Source organism: Trematomus bernacchii, unplaced genomic scaffold (genome assembly GCF_902827165.1).
Source record: "Trematomus bernacchii unplaced genomic scaffold, fTreBer1.1, whole genome shotgun sequence".
NCBI classification, from domain to species: domain Eukaryota; kingdom Metazoa; phylum Chordata; class Actinopteri; order Perciformes; family Nototheniidae; genus Trematomus; species Trematomus bernacchii.
The window spans coordinates 71,327-87,719 of record NW_022987529.1 but is presented as its reverse complement, the minus strand read 5'-3'; the positions used below and the strand labels follow the sequence as shown (position 1 = coordinate 87,719).

Sequence of the window (16,393 nt, the reverse complement as noted above, 5' to 3'; positions counted from 1 at the left end):
CTGTTGGAGAAGGAGCTGCAGCAGTCTGTAGGAGAAGGAGCTGCAGCAGTCTGTAGGAGAAGGAGCTGCAGCAGTCTGTAGGAGAAGGAGCTGCAGCAGTCTGTAGGAGAAGGAGCTGCAGCAGTCTGTAGGAGAAGGAGCTGCAGCAGTCTGTAGGAGAAGGAGCTGCAGCAGTCTGTTGGAGAAGGAGCTGCAGCAGTCTGTTGGAGAAGGAGCTGCAGCAGTCTGTAGGAGAAGGAGCTGCAGCAGTCTGTTGGAGAAGGAGCTCCGTTGACTGTCCAGCTGCAGGTGGAGAGGATGGCTGGGGTTATCCATGATGGACAACAGCCTGTTCAGTGTCCTCCTCTCCACCACAGCTTCAAAGGGGTCCAGCTTGATGCCGATGACTGACCCAGCTTTCCTGATCAGTTTATTGATCCTGCTGGTGTCACCGGCTCTTATGCTGCCCCCCCAGCAGACCGCAGCAAAGAAGAGTGCACTAGCCACCACAGACTGATAGAAGATCTCCAGCATCTTGCTGCATACGTGGAAGGATCTCAGCTTCCTCAGAAAATAGAGTCGGCTCATCCCCTTCTTGTGCACAGCGTCAGTGTTGATCCTCCAGTTCAGCCCATTGTCTAAGTGCACTCCCAGGTATTTGTAGTCCTCCACAACAGCCACATCCTCTCCCAGAATGCACAGGGGCAGAGGAGGAGACGTCCTCACCCTCCTGAAATCAATGACCATCTCTCTGGTCTTGGCCACATTCAGAATACTCACAACATTAGGCTGAGGTTCATCTTCCGCTCTTCTAGAAGTGGTTGTGCTTCTTGTTGCTTCCGGCTAAAATAAACATAATTAAAGACATTTTGAGTGTTTAAAATGTGCTGTAATACACAACACATTATTTATTCCTAAACTTGCAGAAAGAAAAACTAAAGTGTGACATTTAATCACATATTTATATATCAATCTTATACACCTTGAATTCTTGTTGGCCAATGATACACATACCCTTTGAAGATGAGCTGGGAAGTTGAATACTGTTGGCACAACACCATCTTTAAGCCGGACAGTCTGCCCCGTCCTGTCAAAGTCCTCACAACTGAAGTGCTCACTGCAGAGCAGTGTCCTGCCTTCTTAGGGCAACTTCCCACTGCCTCCTCCTCTCTCCGGTTTTGGGAAACCTTAAAAACATGAGAACGGTAGCCAGATATATCAATTATTGTCAACATTTTCCTCCCTTCTTTCCTTTAACATTAAGGGTAAGGACAAAAATACACACCGAAATTATCATATTTTGGGGTAATTGTATGTATGTATGTGTGTGTGTATGTATGTATGTATGTATGTATGTATGTATGTATGTATGTATGTATGTATGTATGTATGTATGTATGTATGTATATAATTGTGTAAAGAAATGGTAGCAACATATTCTAAAGAGGCTGGGTCAACATCAATCTTGCAATACTATTATCTCACATAGCCCCACTGATCCTGTGTAGCAGGACTTGTAATGCACATACATCCACTAAGTAATTAACGATTATCCTAATTATAGTCATAATATTGTCATATCTTACACGTGAAAGGTGATTCCACGGGTTCTTGTTTCCAGACCGCTGTGATTAGAGCATCCGTAGGCTGCACAAAAGTCTGGCATAGTCAGGTACTTCTGTAAACACAAAGCCAGCAATTTCCTGTATCATAATGTATCTAAATGTAAGATGTTTTTAACAAGCCAAACCACTTGGAAGAAATCATGTGTAACTTAAGTTATGTTGAAAAGAAAGAGCAGTTCTGCCTCTCCCACTGGTGTAAAGTTGCTGGGTCAACTTTGTAATACTAGGTCTCACCCACAGCCTCTTGTTATTAGCCAGCTAATAAATACAACCAGACATACACAAAGAAAAGCTGCAATTTCAACATGTCCAAGCATCCTGTATCATAGCCATGCTAATAATGTTTATAATAAACGAAACCGTTTGTAAATCAGTCAAGATTTCAGCGAGTTAAGAGTATTTTTGTGCAGATCACTCACCTTACAACAGCTACCATAGCGCGTACCAGAGTAGCTGTTGACTGTAGCAGGATGGCGGCCGGTGAGCTACACTGGAAAATCTCCCATGAGCCATCTAGTGTTTATATATATCTATGGGAGGGAGACCCCGAGATCCGTATTCCCCGTATTTTTTAAATTAAGAGATTTTCAATCACGGGCGTGCATCAAACGTGTGACGTAAAAGTATTAAAAGTATTAAAAGAGGTGAAAATCACTACAAGTCTGGGCATGTTGAGAGCTGTACATACACACACATGTCATAGTCTTATATTTCAACAGTTTTACGACAAATTGTGACTTTTTTGACATGGAAATTATTATTTAAGATTGACAAACATCATATGTGTAATTTGTGGCACAATTCAAACGGGATCGAAAGATAATCTTTCTCTCTCCATTGACTTCAATGCATAATTTATCCAGGGTTGCCAACTTTGGGTACCTGGCTGGAGTGAGATTTTGATATCATGGGTTTAATTCGGTTTAATTACACATATGCGCACGAAATGACTGCTATCGTGTCAGCAGCGAGACCTTAGCATATATATAGGATATATATACAATATATACAAATACACAATAATGGACACAGACTATAAAGGGCACACAGTTTCATTCACTAATGAAAGTCAAACATGTTTGTTTCCACTGTTTTATTGTGTGCCTGTCGCGATAAGCAATTAATTGACTTATCGTATGATAAATAAAAATGAACTCGATAACTTTTCTGACCTCGATAAATTGCCATTTACATGAGGATGTGACTAGCAGTTTGAAAGGATGTACTTGAATTATTATTATATATTATCATTATGTCAGTGGTCTAAAATGGTCATACAACGGTGCAGACAATATTATCGTTTATCGCAATCATTTCCGGGAAAATGTATCCAACAAAATTAATTATCGTGAGAGGCCTATACATGAAACACACACACACAAACAAATCTACAGACTTACTCCAAACTGCCAAATATATTAATTAACACACTCTCACTCCCATATACTCTTTGACTCTATTTTGGCCTAGTAGAACAATAAGCAGCAGACTTTTACTTTTTTATCATTTCTACTGGATCTTAGATCTGCAGTTGCAGTTGCGGCTCCAGAGTATTTTTGTTGGGTAATCTATGGTAGGGCTAACCCATACAGTGGTGGGGCTCAAGTCAGTATTCACAATGTAATTACATACACGCTCCCCCCGACAGTGAAACGCCACGCGTGAGGTTTAGATTATTTCCCTGTCTCAATCCAAATCGAACTGTATGAAATAAAAAGGCACATTTGTCTTGTAGTAAATAAAAAGGGCGACCTGGAGCCAATCCTGCAATTTCCCCACAGGTGAAAGAGTTGACATGCTGAAAACCCAACCCCTGCAGGGGGGTCTGGGGGGATTCTCCCCCAGGAGATTTTTTTAAATACTAACATAAAATACACATTCTGGTACTCTCTTGAGAAGAAAAATAAATAAATCTATTACTACATATTTAAAAAAATGAATGCCATTTTAGTTTTGTGTGACTTTGTTCTGAAAGCTGAACCTGCTGCTCCTCACAGAGAGAAGAGGGAAGAGGCTGTGTGAATTACTTTACATTGTGGATAAGGGTGGATAGCCCCCATTGTTCTGGGTGTCAAAATGAAAGACAGCCCACACACCTATCAATCATCAAACCGTGGGGTCTTATTTCATTACGTGTTGATTTCTATCAACACGTAATGTTGTATCGATGTATAGAGATGTACTACCGCAAAAGTATTCTCCGTCGGGACTTCCTGCAACAACACCACGCCGTTATCGTGATTCTGATTGGCCAGAAGACATTATCAAAGATGTTCTAATGAGAAGACGATCACTACGTGACAAACGTTTTCAAAACCGTTTCTAGTCTTCGTATTCTTGTTTTTGGCGTGAGAATAGTTTGGGCAGCGTGAGAGCGTGAGATTGAGAGTGAAAGCGTGTGTCACACGCCAGATGCGTGAGAGTTGGCAACCCTGCTTTATCCGAAATAAGGTCCCATGGAGGAACCCGGAAGTTTGACGGACATTACCCACAATCCTCTGTAGCAACCATAGACTGTATAAAAAAATTAAATAATACATTATTCCGAGTGTGCTTGCTTTTCTCTTTGAAAGTCATCACATAACGGCATTGTAATACACGTTTCGGCGGCATTAAATATTACATATCTGCCGTAGTTAACTCTATTTATAGAGCTCTGATGAGAAGACTTCTAGACAAACAGGAACTGCCGCCAAAACTGAAAACTTGACGTGGATCTTAAATATATAAGCAATTAAACAACATCTTTCTTTTCACACAATACGTCTCCTTGCAGTATCAACACTAATTCGGCTGACTTTTATATTTGATCCAATTGGTAGATAGGCTGTATTTACGCCATAACGGTGCACAGCTGATAGAAAGGGACACCTACTGGTTAAAGCACGTTATTGCATTTTATAATTGTATTATTAGATATGAATAGGATCCCTATAAAGTATATTCTTTACTCGTCGTTATTCTCTACTAATAGTTAATTAAAGACTGTATATAATGACTATTTTGCACATCCCATTCAAGATTTCAATATTTTCTAAGGTTTATTGACATATCATATTATACACAACTACGGTGTAGTTATGCAATGAATGAAAAACTTGGGTCGCAGGTTCCTCAACAGTGCATTACAAGACATCTATCAATATGTGTGTATGACATTACATTGTCATATTCTGCACATTTCTTATACTATCTACATACATCTTATAAGAGTATAATACATATGTATAATATCAGTTAAAATAAGTGCTTCAACATAGTTAACATTGCAGGAAAGCAATATATTAGACGTTAAGTACTTTGTCAGGCTTAATATTTATCTGTAGATACAAACGTCACTGTGTGTGCCGTGTGCTCTGCATGTGTGACCATCAGAGAGGGTTATATCTCTCACAGGCTCCGCCCTCTACTGGACTCTATGGGTACTACCTTATCCCGCGTGCATTCTCCCACTGAGACTTCTATAGACGTAGCCGGCCCAGGGCGGGCCTACCTGAATGCGCGCGCATCACACCGTATAAAAGGAGGCCTCGCCTCCTGACTGCCATCCTTTTTCTCTTCAGCTAAGCGGAAGTGATTCCACAGAAGACGTAAGAGGTATTGAAGTGAAAGTAATAGAGAGAGAGTATGGCTGGACCATAGGACCTGCCCGAATTGTCCAAACCTGATTTCGGGAGCCGATCCGCACTCCCTCTGCTTCACGTGTTTGGGGCCCGACCACGCGATGAACGGTATGGGCTCGACGCCGGCGTGCTCGGCCTGCCAGGCGATCCCGCAGCGCACGAGGAACATCGTGGGCAGCACTTCCTGGAGAAGATTGCCCCGCAGGAGGAGTCGGAGGAGCTGGATCTCGACGTCGTGGACATGGGCGATTCGGGAAGCGAGGGGACATCGTTCCGGTTCTCCCTGCCGTGGGGCCAGACGGTCCCGGTTCCGATGATCGACGACGAGGACGCCTCGCTATCCGGAGGTCCAACTCTCAGGTCTGCGCGGATGGATTTCCCGGCGGTGATGACTCTGGCGGCGGAGCATGTAGGCTTACCGCTTCCCCCACCGCTGCCACCGAGGCCTGTAAACCTCCTGAGATTAGTCAGTTTTGCAGCATCCCACCTCCTTTTATGGGCATGCGAGAGGTAAATCTGTCTTCCCAGGAGGAGATGGGTTTCCTCTCAGCAGAGATTCAGGCTCTGGTGCAGAAACAGGCTGTGTCTGTTATGCATCCTCAGCCCAGAGAGAGGGGTCATTATTCCATGTATTTCCTGGTTCTCAAGAAAACAGGGGAATTCAGACCTATTCTAGATCTCCGGGGCCTGAATCGTCATATTTCCAGCAGGAAATTCCGCATGTTAACTGTGAAACAGTTACTAGGGCTTGTGCAGCCAGGCGATTGGTTCACCACCATCGACCTGAAAGACGCATACTTTCATGTGGAAATTGTTCCAGAGCACAGAAAGTATCTGCGTTTTGCCTTCCAGGGAACAGCCTACGAATACAACAGGCTTCCGTTCGGCTATTCCCTATCCCCACGCACATTCAGCAAATGTGTGGCCACAGCGCCTCAACCGCTGTGCGCACACGGCATGAGAGTTTTCTTTTACATAGACGACCTCATAGTCATGGCTGGGTCCCGGGAACAGGCAATGTTTTGCACAGCACAATTGATCACACACCTAACCAAATTAGGTTTTGCGATCGATGGGAAAGAAAGAGCACCCCCATACCTCGCCAACAGGCGTTGTATTTGGGTGTGGTGCTCGATGCAGACGCGCTGCGTGCCACCCTGTCAGAGAGCAGACGTGCGCCCCGTCTCAGGGCGGTGCACAGGCTGCGACAGGGGGCAACAGTGACAGCTTTAACTGTCATGCAGACTCTGTGTCTCATGGCGGCTGCTCACATGGTGGTCCCACCGGTTACTACATATGCACCGCCTGCAGAGGTGGTTCCCCAGCCTGCATTTGGAGGCACAAACGACGGCTGGTGACCATTCCTCCCCCCCCTCAGTGGGGGCAACCTCCGGTGTTTGGGGGTCTCCGGACCACCTCCGGAGGGGGTCTCCACTGGGACGGGTGACCTCCTACATCACAGTGTTCACGGACGCGTCCGGAACAGGATGGGGAGGGACCTGCCTGAAGAGAGCTATAGGTGGGCGCTGGGCTCTGATAGAGTTTCGATACAGCAACCTCCTTGAGCTACGGGCAGTAGTGTTAGTCCTCCGGCATTTCATGCCCCTAATTCAGGGGAGACATGTAATGGTCAGGAGCGACAACAGCACCACAGTGGCTTATATCAACAGGCAGGGCGGAGTCCGCTCCGCCTCCTTGTTGACCACAGCGGAGGAGCTGTGGTGATGGGCCTCAGAGGTGGTGTTATCTCTGAGAGCCCTCCATGTCCCGGGATTGGAGAACAGAGGGGCCGCCCCTCGACCTGAGGTCGGCCCCTCTGTTCTCCAATGCCTGCCAGGCGAGTGCTTCACCCGGAGGTGGTGAAGCAGATCTGGGCCCAGTTCGGGAGAGCAGAAGTGGACCTGTTCGCCAGCCGGCGCAACAGCCACTGTGCCCTGTGGTTCTCCATGGCCCTGAGCGACGACCCGCCCTTGGGGGTGGATGCGTTTGCACACGAGCCATGGCCAAGTAAGCTGCTATACGCCTTTCCACCGCTGCGTCTCATTCTCCCTCTCCTGGGGAGAGTGAGGCGAGAACGTCTGGCAGTCATTCTGGGAGCACCGAATCGCGTCAGGGCTCCGTGGTACTCAGAAATGACACAGATGAAGGTGGGCCAGCCCTGGGCGATCCCCCAGTTCTGGGGGGCGATGTCTCAAGGGGCAGGTGCACTCTGGGCGTTACCCACTCTGGGCCGTCCTCTTCAGGCTTGGCTCCTGAGAGGGACAGGCTGAGACAGGGTGGATTGTCTGACAGCGTTATTCAGTCTATCCAGGCAGCTAGAGCAGAATCCACCACAGCCTGTTACAGGCCGAAGTGGCTGAGATTCCAGCATTGGTGTGAGGAGCGGGGAATAGAGACCCTATCTTGTGAGTTGGGCTCTATTTTATCCTTCTTACACTTACTGGTGGACAGAGGGCTGGCGCATTCCACAGTGAAGGTGTATGCAGCAGCCATCTCGTCCTGTCATGAGGGTTTTTGGTGGCAGGTCAGCCTTTAATCAACCACTGATGTCGCGGTTTTTACAGGGGGTTAGGAGACTGCGCCCTGTAGTGCACGTCTCCACCCCGCAGTGGGACCTGCCCCTAGTGCTCGAGGCTCTGGCCTCGGGACCATTGAGCCTCTGGAGCTCTTCCCTCTGAAAGCATTGTCGTGGAAAACAGCTTTGCTTCTTGCCTTAACGTCAGCCAAAAGAGTGTCCGAGTTAACTGGTCTGTCGGTGCACCCGAGTTGTTTACTAGTTCGGGGTGGCCGGAGCGGCGCGACACTTAGACCGAACCCCTCCTTTGTGTCTAAAGACATAAGGAGTGCGTTCAGGTCGAGGGCTATTCAGTTAGGGGGTTTTAGTCTCTCCCCCATGGGGGGCCAGGGAGGCTAAACTGCACCTCCTCTGCCCGGTGCGTGCGCTAGCATGTTATGTGGAGCTCACGGCTGCCCTTAGACGCAGCGAAAAGCTGTTCGTGTGCTTCGGGGGCGGGGTGATCGGGAAAGCTCTGTCCAAAAAACGCCTGGCAGGCTGGCTCTGCGAGTGCATTGCGCATGCCTACTGACAGGCAGGGAGAGCCTGCCCCACGGGGATTCGTGCGCACTCCACACGGGCTGTAGCTGTGTCAACAGCCTTATTCAACAGTGTGGAGGATTTATGCACAGCGGCGTCTTGGTCGACGCCAGGCCCCTTTATAAGGTTTTATCTCTTGGACATGTCTGGCTCTTTCTCCTCGTCTGTGCTTGCTGGGGCAACACAGAATTTGTAGCGGAGGGGGGGGGTTGTGGGTCAGTTGGCATCTGACCCCCTCCCCGGACGTGATGCGCCTTCACCTTTCCTGGGCCCTCTGAGGGTCCCGGGATAGGCAAGAGGCGCGCTGGCCCGTTACGGGCGGAGGGGCTGCCCCCCCACATTTTTAGTCCTCTCACACTCTGCACGGGGTCAGTGCTTGAGTGTGAGGCATGGGCGCTGGCGCTCTCCCTGTTATCCTTAGGGATTCAGGAAGGCAGGTGCGTAGTAAGCCCATACGGGGCCGAGGGGGCTCTCCCCATCCGTCTAGGGGCGGAGGGGGGGGGGGGGTCCCCCGGCACTGTTTTTTGAGCACACTTTCTGCGAGGCAAGCGCAGCAGGGTGTGCTCTGTCAGCCGCAGCCCAGATTTCTCCTCGGTCACAACCGGGTTAAAGGAGAGGGGGGGGGCAGCAGCTGCTGACCAGAAAAGCCGGTCAGGGGCAGTAGGGTGGACGACAGTGCGCGTATACATCAGGGCTCCACCCACTGTACCCATAGAGTCCAGTAGAGGGCGGAGCCTGTGAGAGATATAACGGGGTGTTACGTATTGTAACCCTTGTTATATAAACACAGGCGGAGCCCTCTACTCAGGGCACTGTCTGTCCTGTTCCGCTCGCTGACGAGAGGTATAGGATGGCAGTCAGGAGGCGAGGCCTCCTTTTGTACGGTGTGATGCGCGCGCATTCAGGTAGGGCCGCCCTGGGCCGGCTACGTCTATAGAAGTCTCAGTGGGAGAATGCACGCGGGATAAGGTAGTACCCATAGAGTCCAGTAGAGGGCTCCGCCTGTGTTTATATAACAAGGGTTACAATACGTAACCCCCCGTTTCATCCCTCCATATTCATCTTCTATACCCCCAAAGCTTTTTTCTTATTCAAAAGAAGACCTTAACCTAAAGCATTCTTTAATGTTTAAATAAAGCCTTATTAGTTTGTCTGTTTTGCACATCCTCCTATTAATATCTAATAATAAAATTATAAAATGCAATAACGTGCTTTAACCAGTAGGTGTCCCTTTCTATCAGCTGTGCACCGTTAGGTTCAAGGTTCAAGGTTCAAGGTTCAAGGTTCTTTATTGTCAAACTGACATAGCTACAGAGTAATTATGTTGTTGAAAATCTTATGTCACAGGCTTCTCCAACAATGCAACATAATAACAATACAGATAGCAAGAACAATACAAAAAGAAAAATAGTTATAAAAAAAAGTGAGCATGTGGAATAGTGCGGTAAGAGTCTATATACAATTTATTGGAATGATATATATTAGATATTAGATACATATTACTGAGTAGCAGATGAATGTTTTTGAAGTTGTTTCAGCAGTTCAATTGTTTAACAGTCTCACTGCCCGCGGGAAGCAACTGTCTCAGAATCTTCTTGTCTTTGCCAGGATGCTGCGGTAACGTCTGCCAGACGGCAACAGAAAGAACAGTTTGTGGCTGGGGTGATGGGGAGTCTTTGATAATCCGTAGGGATTTCTTCCTGAGCCGCTGGGAGTAAAGGTCCTCCATGGATGGCAGCTCCGTCCTGGTGATGTGCTGTGCAGTTTTCACCACCCTCTGTAAAGCCTTACGATCGAGGTCGGTGCAGCTGCTGTACCAGGCCGTCATGCTGCCAGTGAGGATACTCTCTATCGTGCACCTGTAGAAGGTCAGGATACTCTCTATCGTGCACCTGTAGAAGGTCAGGATCCTCTCTATGGTGCACCGGTAGAAGGTCAGGATACTCTCTATGGTGCACCTGTAGAAGGTCAGGATCCTCTCTATGGTGCACCTGTAGAAGGTCAGGATCCTCTCTATGGTGCACCTGTAGAAGGTCAGGATGCTCTCTATCGTGCACCTGTAGAAGTTGCAGAGTATCCTGGAATCCATTTTGAACCTCCTCAGCCTGCGGAGGAAGAAGAGCCGCTGTCGAGCTTTCTTGGTGATGGTGGTGGTGTGAAGAGACCATGTCAGGTCCTCAGTGATGTGGACCCCAAGGAACCTGAAGCTCTTGACTCTCTCCACCGTAGTCCCATTGATGGCGATGGGGGCGTGTCCCTCTCCCTGCTGCTTCCTGTAATCCACAATCAGCTCCTTTGTTTTGCTGACGTTGAGATGGAGGTTGTTATCCTGGCACCAAGATGTCAGGTTTTCGACCTCCTCTCTGTACGCCGTCTCGTCATCGTCTGTGATCTGGCCGATGACGGTCGTGTCATCAGCAAACTTCACGATGGTGTTGGAGCTGTGTGTGGCCACGCAGTCGTGGGTGAACAGGGAGTAGAGGAGAGGGCTGAGCACGCAGCCTTGAGGGGCACCGGTGTTTAGAATCAGGGTGGAGGATGTGATGTTTCCCACCCGCACTGCCTGGGGTCTGCCCGTCAGGAAGTTCAGGATCCAGTCACAGAGGGCGCTGTTGAGCCCGAGGTCTCTGAGCTTGATGGCCAGCTTGGAGGGCACAATGGTGTTGAATGCTGAACTGTAGTCAATGAACAGCATTCTCACATATGTGTTCCTGTTCCTCGGGTCCAGGTGTGAGAGGGCAGTGTGGAGGGTGAGGGCTATGGCGTCGTCTGTGGACCTGTTTGCTCTGTAGGCAAACTGCAGGGGGTCCAGAGATTCAGGGAGGGAGGAGGTGATGAATAATTTGACTAACCGCTCAAAGCACTTCATTATGATGGAGGTGAGTGCTACTGGGCGGTAGTCGTTGGGGCAGGTGATTTTTGTCTTTTTGGGGACAGGAATGATGGTGGAGTGTTTAAGACATGTGGGGACTACAGACTGCAGCAGGGACCTGTTGAAGATGTCTGTGAACACCTCTGCCAGCTGAACTGCACACACCCTGAGAACACGGCCAGGGATGCCATCAGGTCCAGGAGCCTTGTGTGGGTTAACCCTTTTAAAGGATTTACACACATCTGCCCTATTTAAAACAAAAGGGCAGTGTAGCTCCTGGTCCCTCTGTACCTCCACAGCCTGGCTGCTCTCAAAGCGTGCAAAAAAACTGTTTAGCTCATCTGGGAGAGATGCGCACGCAGACACTCCCGCAGCACCCCCCGCTGCTCCTTTGTGGTCTGTCATTGTTCTTAGTCCCGCCCACATGTTCCGGGTGTTACAGCCTTTGAAGTCAGATTCCACCTTGTCTTTGCACCGTCTCTTTGCATTGCTAATTTATTAATTTAGTTTATCCAGGGCTTTTGATTTGGGAATGTCCGTACAGAAACCTTCGGTACCACGTCATCGATGCATTTCCCAATGTAGCAGATGACAGTGTCCGTGTGTGTGTTGATGTTGTTGTCCTCAAACACACTCCAATCCGTGGATGCAAAGCAATCCTGCAGTGCTGAATCTGACTCCTCGCTCCATCGCTGTACTGTCTTTGTTATCGGTCTGTCCCTTTTAAGTTTCTGCTTGTAAGCAGGCAACAACAGTAGTGAGATATGGTCTGATTTGCCGAAGGGAGGGCGAGGGAGAGCCTTATATCCATTTCGAAAAGGGGAATAAACATGGTCCAGTATGTTTCCCCCGCGCGTCGGGCAGCTGATGTGTTGGTAATATTTTGGCAAGACCTTCTTCATGTTGGCGGTGTTGAAATCTCCGGCCACAACGAACGCCGCATCTGGCCGTGAAGTCTCGGTTTTATCAATAATCCCAAACAGCTGATCGAGTGCCGTGTTGTTGTCGGCGAGCGACTGCGGCGGGATATACACTGCTGTTATCACAACAGATGTGAATTCCCTCGGCAGATGGAAGGCCCGACATGAGATCATGAGGTGCTCTAGATGAGTGGAACAGTCCGAAGAAATAATCTTCACATCTGTGCACCAGTTGTTATTAGTCATTACACACACACCGCCTCCCTTACTTTTCCCCGAGTTAGCAGTCCGGTCCTGACGAAAAATAGAGAATCCATCAGGAACAATGGTTGTATTTATCATCTGAATTTGCCAAAACAAGTTTAATATTCTGAAAGCCAAGACTTTGTTTATTTGAAATCAGATAAAAACAAACTGTAACGGACCCTGCCGTGTTATCTATGATTACTATACGCCTTACATTCATAATTTCAGCAGAGGGAGGGGAAGCGGCACTGTGGAACAGCAGAGTGGCGAGTGAGAGCTTTACAAGCTTAAAAAATGCCTGTAGCTAATGAGATTGAATATAACAATCAAACATAACAAAATATACACAGCTAGATCAGATCGCGTTTTAGATGCGACTTTAGAGTAGAGGGGAATTATTGAAACGGGATTTGTACAGTGTTCCACGGCATCCGCTGCTGCGAAAATGTGGGGCAGGGCTGAAAAGCCGGGGGGCCAATGGCCCCCTGGCCCCCCCGCTTCCGGCGCCCTTGGCCCAGACTTGTAGTGATTTTCACCTCTTTTAATACTTTTAATACCACATTACGTCACACGTTTGATGCGCGCCCGTGATTGAAAATCTCTTTATTTAAAAAATACGGGGAATACTATGAGGTGTGATTTGTGCCAATGAACGAACTCACTGAGCAGACAATCGTGTCGCCTACCATGCCGTGAACTATGCCGCGAGATAAGTAACGTGACAATCTCGTCGCCACCCCTCTCGTCTGAGAAGCTACGTGACGTCTGCGTCTGAAGTTACTTTACTTAGTTATCACCAAATAACCCAGTAATGTTACAGCTACGTTGCTGTTCAAGCTAGACTCTATTTCAATATAGTTTTGGTATTAAAATAATGTTACACCTCTTGTATGCCCTGAAAACAACCACAGACAAGAATATATATTTTTAATTATCAAAATGATAACAAAGGCTGAAAAAACAGGAGAACCTGTCTTCCCTTGGTCTCCAGGAGAAAACTGTATATCACCAAGTTTTCATAGTTTTATGTGTGAAATAGATCGCTGCAGTGAACACGACTTTATGTATTTGTTTATGGTTTATTTGATTTGGAGGGATGCAGTATACATAGAAGTTCAGAGAAGAGGCAACCCCTATATATTGTTTATTTTATTTCATTTCATTTTGGCACCATGGCAGAGGCAAATATAGAGTTAATGTGCAGAGATTATAATGTCCCGTTTACTAAAATATGTATTGTTTTTTTATGTTTAGTTGACAAAATAGTCACTGTGCTACATTGTGCTGCACTCAAGCATACATCTGAAGACAAGAGTTGTGTCCCCCTTTGGCCACAAGGGGGAGTATATATATATTGCAGTGACGTGCGGTGAGGTTCATGGCTGGTGAGGCACTGACTCTTTCAGAGTCAGATTTACAAATATTATATTTTGACCTTAATCGAAATATTTTGTTATTTTCAAAAGCTTTTTTAGTCTGATGCTATGATTAATTTTAAACAGACCGTTCAACAAAAGGATACCCAAAATCTAAATATTGGATTGTTCTTTCTTAGTAAGATCCCATTTTCATTACAGTTGTGGTCTTACCTTGACTTGAAGATGAAGTCCATGCTATCCTTCTGGACAACAATCTCTATTACTGTTTTGTAAAAGTCCTCCTTATCTTCCTGTAGTTTCAAAAGTCTAGTTTGTTGTTTGCGTCTACCGTCTCTGCATAGAATAACAGTAGCAACAAGAACCTGTGGGCTCACGTGCGCCCCCTTCAGTGCGGCAGAGGTTATGGCTGCCTCTCCTGGTGCATTTTCATTGCCGTTGTATGATGAGACCAGCGAGCCTAAATATCTGAAATAAGTTATTTAGAGACTATGGATGGTGAGGATAAATGTAATAAAGGGATCTACAAACATTACATTGGTGACCTACAGTGAGATGGGAACAGGCATGCGCTTAGGGCCCGCTTTCCAGCCAGTTTCTGTGGGGTGACGCATTCTGAGGTGAGGCAGATCTCATCTGTGCCTCACCTCACCCCACAGTAACTGGCTTGAGCGCGCTCACAAAATTAGTGCCCGCGCTAAATTAGTGCCCGCGCTCCAGCAAGTTACTGTGGGCTTACGAGAGGCAGAGCTCGTCCCTGCCTCACTTCTCATCGCTCCCGTAGCGGATCTCGGCAAATTAGCTGATTTTGACTATAAAAAGCGATTGGAATCATACAGAAATCACATTTACAACACAGATCAGTGGAGACATTTTATTATTATTATTATTTAGTTTTTCTTTAATTGTTTTTCCGTTACATTGGAGTATGACAGGTGAGGCTCTGCCTCCCCTGCCTCCCCTGACTGCACGTCGCTGATATATTGTATATATATATATTTTGTATAGATGTTGCAACTATACAGAGCTTTGGCAATACTATATGTAACTGAGGTCATGCTAATAAAGCTATTGAATTGAATTGAGTATACCTTTAGTGAGCTGTCAGGAGGAAACAAAGGTTCGCTAACACATTGCACTTTAATGGTACGCATTACGTAAGTCCAGCTTAGTAAAAATAGTAGCGCCTTGTAACAGTTCAAAAGCTGAGGAAACAAGTGGAAGGGGATACCTGTTCTTGACAGTGATGTTATTGAGTCCTCTGTAGTCAATGCATGGACGCAGAGTTTTATCCTTCTTACCCACGAAGAAAAACCCTGCACCAGCAGGAGATGATGAAGGCCGGATAAGTCCTGCATCCAGAGAGTCATTGATATATTTCTCCATTGACTTAGTTTCAGGAGCCGATAGGGAAAAAAGTCGACCTCTAGGAGGAGACGTACCAGGTAACAGGTCAATAGAACAGTCATAAGCATGATGAGGCAGAAGTGAGGTGGCCCGAACCTTGTTAAAGGCCTCTTTAAGGTCCCAGTAATCCTTGGGAACACCGGAAATGTCTTGACACTCAGAGGTAATCGGCTGACTGGAATCAATAGAGGAACTAGATCTTAAGCAGACAGCATGACAATGAGCACTCCATTCTCTAATTGTCCCTGAAGCCCAATCTATATGAGGGTTATGCCTCCTTAACCAAGGAAACCCCAAAATGACAGGCTGATGTGGTGCATGGATAAGGTGAAAAGAGAGTGTTTCGCTGTGATTACCTGACATGCTCATTTGAACAGGAGTTGAACGGTGTGTGACTCTGCAGAGAAGACGGCCATCTAGAGCAGTAGCATTGATGGGCTTTTCCAAAACTTCCCGACCAAGTCCCATCTGGAAGGCCAGTGTTATGTCCAAAAGGCTGGCATCAGCACCAGAGTCAATAAGAACTGCCACAGTGTGCATCTTCCCAGAGCAGCTCAGCTGAGCCTGGATTAGGGGTCGAGAGGGCATTTCTAAATTCATAATTCGGCTCACCAGCGCCCTCTGGATGACTGGTGAGCCCTGCCTTTTACAGGACAAGAGGAGGCAAAATGACCATCCTGGCCACAGTACAAACAGCTGTTTTCCTGCAGGCGGCGCTGTCGTTCTGCCTCTGAGAGCCTGGTCCGCCCCAGCTGCATTGGTTCATGAGAGTTAGAAAATCCTCCTCTCACCTGTTCAGGAACCTGCGCAGATGGACGAGGCGGAGTTTGAGGAGCGGCGGAGAAAACCCTCTCTTTCCTCCGCTCCCGAAGACGGCTGTCAATGCGAATGGAAAGAGCCACCAGCTCATCTAAGTCCGCAGGAAGATCCCGAGCTGCCAGCTCGTCTTTAAGGCGATCCGACAGACCGTTGTAGAAGGCATCGAGGAGTGAAGAAGCATTCCAGTTACTCTCGGCGGCTATGGTACGAAACTCGATGGAATAATCTGACACGGATCTGCCTCCTTGCGCCAGGTTAAACAGTCCCCGAGCTATCTCTCTTCCTGGTGTAGCGTGATCAAAGACTTTCCGCAGTTCATCGGTGAATAAGCTTACAGACGAGCAGGCAAGGGATTGTCTCTCCCATTCGGCGGTACCCCAGTCTTTAGCTTTGCCCGTGAGAAGAGAGACAATATACGCCACACGAGACCTT

The 16,393-nt window shown here is 47.4% G+C and overlaps 1 protein-coding gene and 1 long non-coding RNA gene across 3 annotated transcripts in view; one reads left to right on the top strand and one right to left on the bottom strand.

The window, feature by feature from the left end:
- LOC117475288 overlaps positions 1–16,393 on the top strand; it is a 119,361-nt gene that overhangs the window by 83,592 nt on the left and 19,376 nt on the right. The gene's annotated exons all lie outside the window — the stretch shown is intronic.
- On the bottom strand, positions 623–2,069 carry LOC117475330. Of its 2 annotated transcripts, none has more exons than XR_004555157.1 (3): positions 2,024–2,069; positions 994–1,166; positions 623–822 (listed from the first exon to the last, which is right to left on the bottom strand). It is a non-coding gene; the product is annotated as an uncharacterized LOC117475330 (long non-coding RNA). The 2 variants fall into 2 exon arrangements; XR_004555159.1 differs by lacking the exon at positions 2,024–2,069 and adding an exon at positions 1,566–1,605.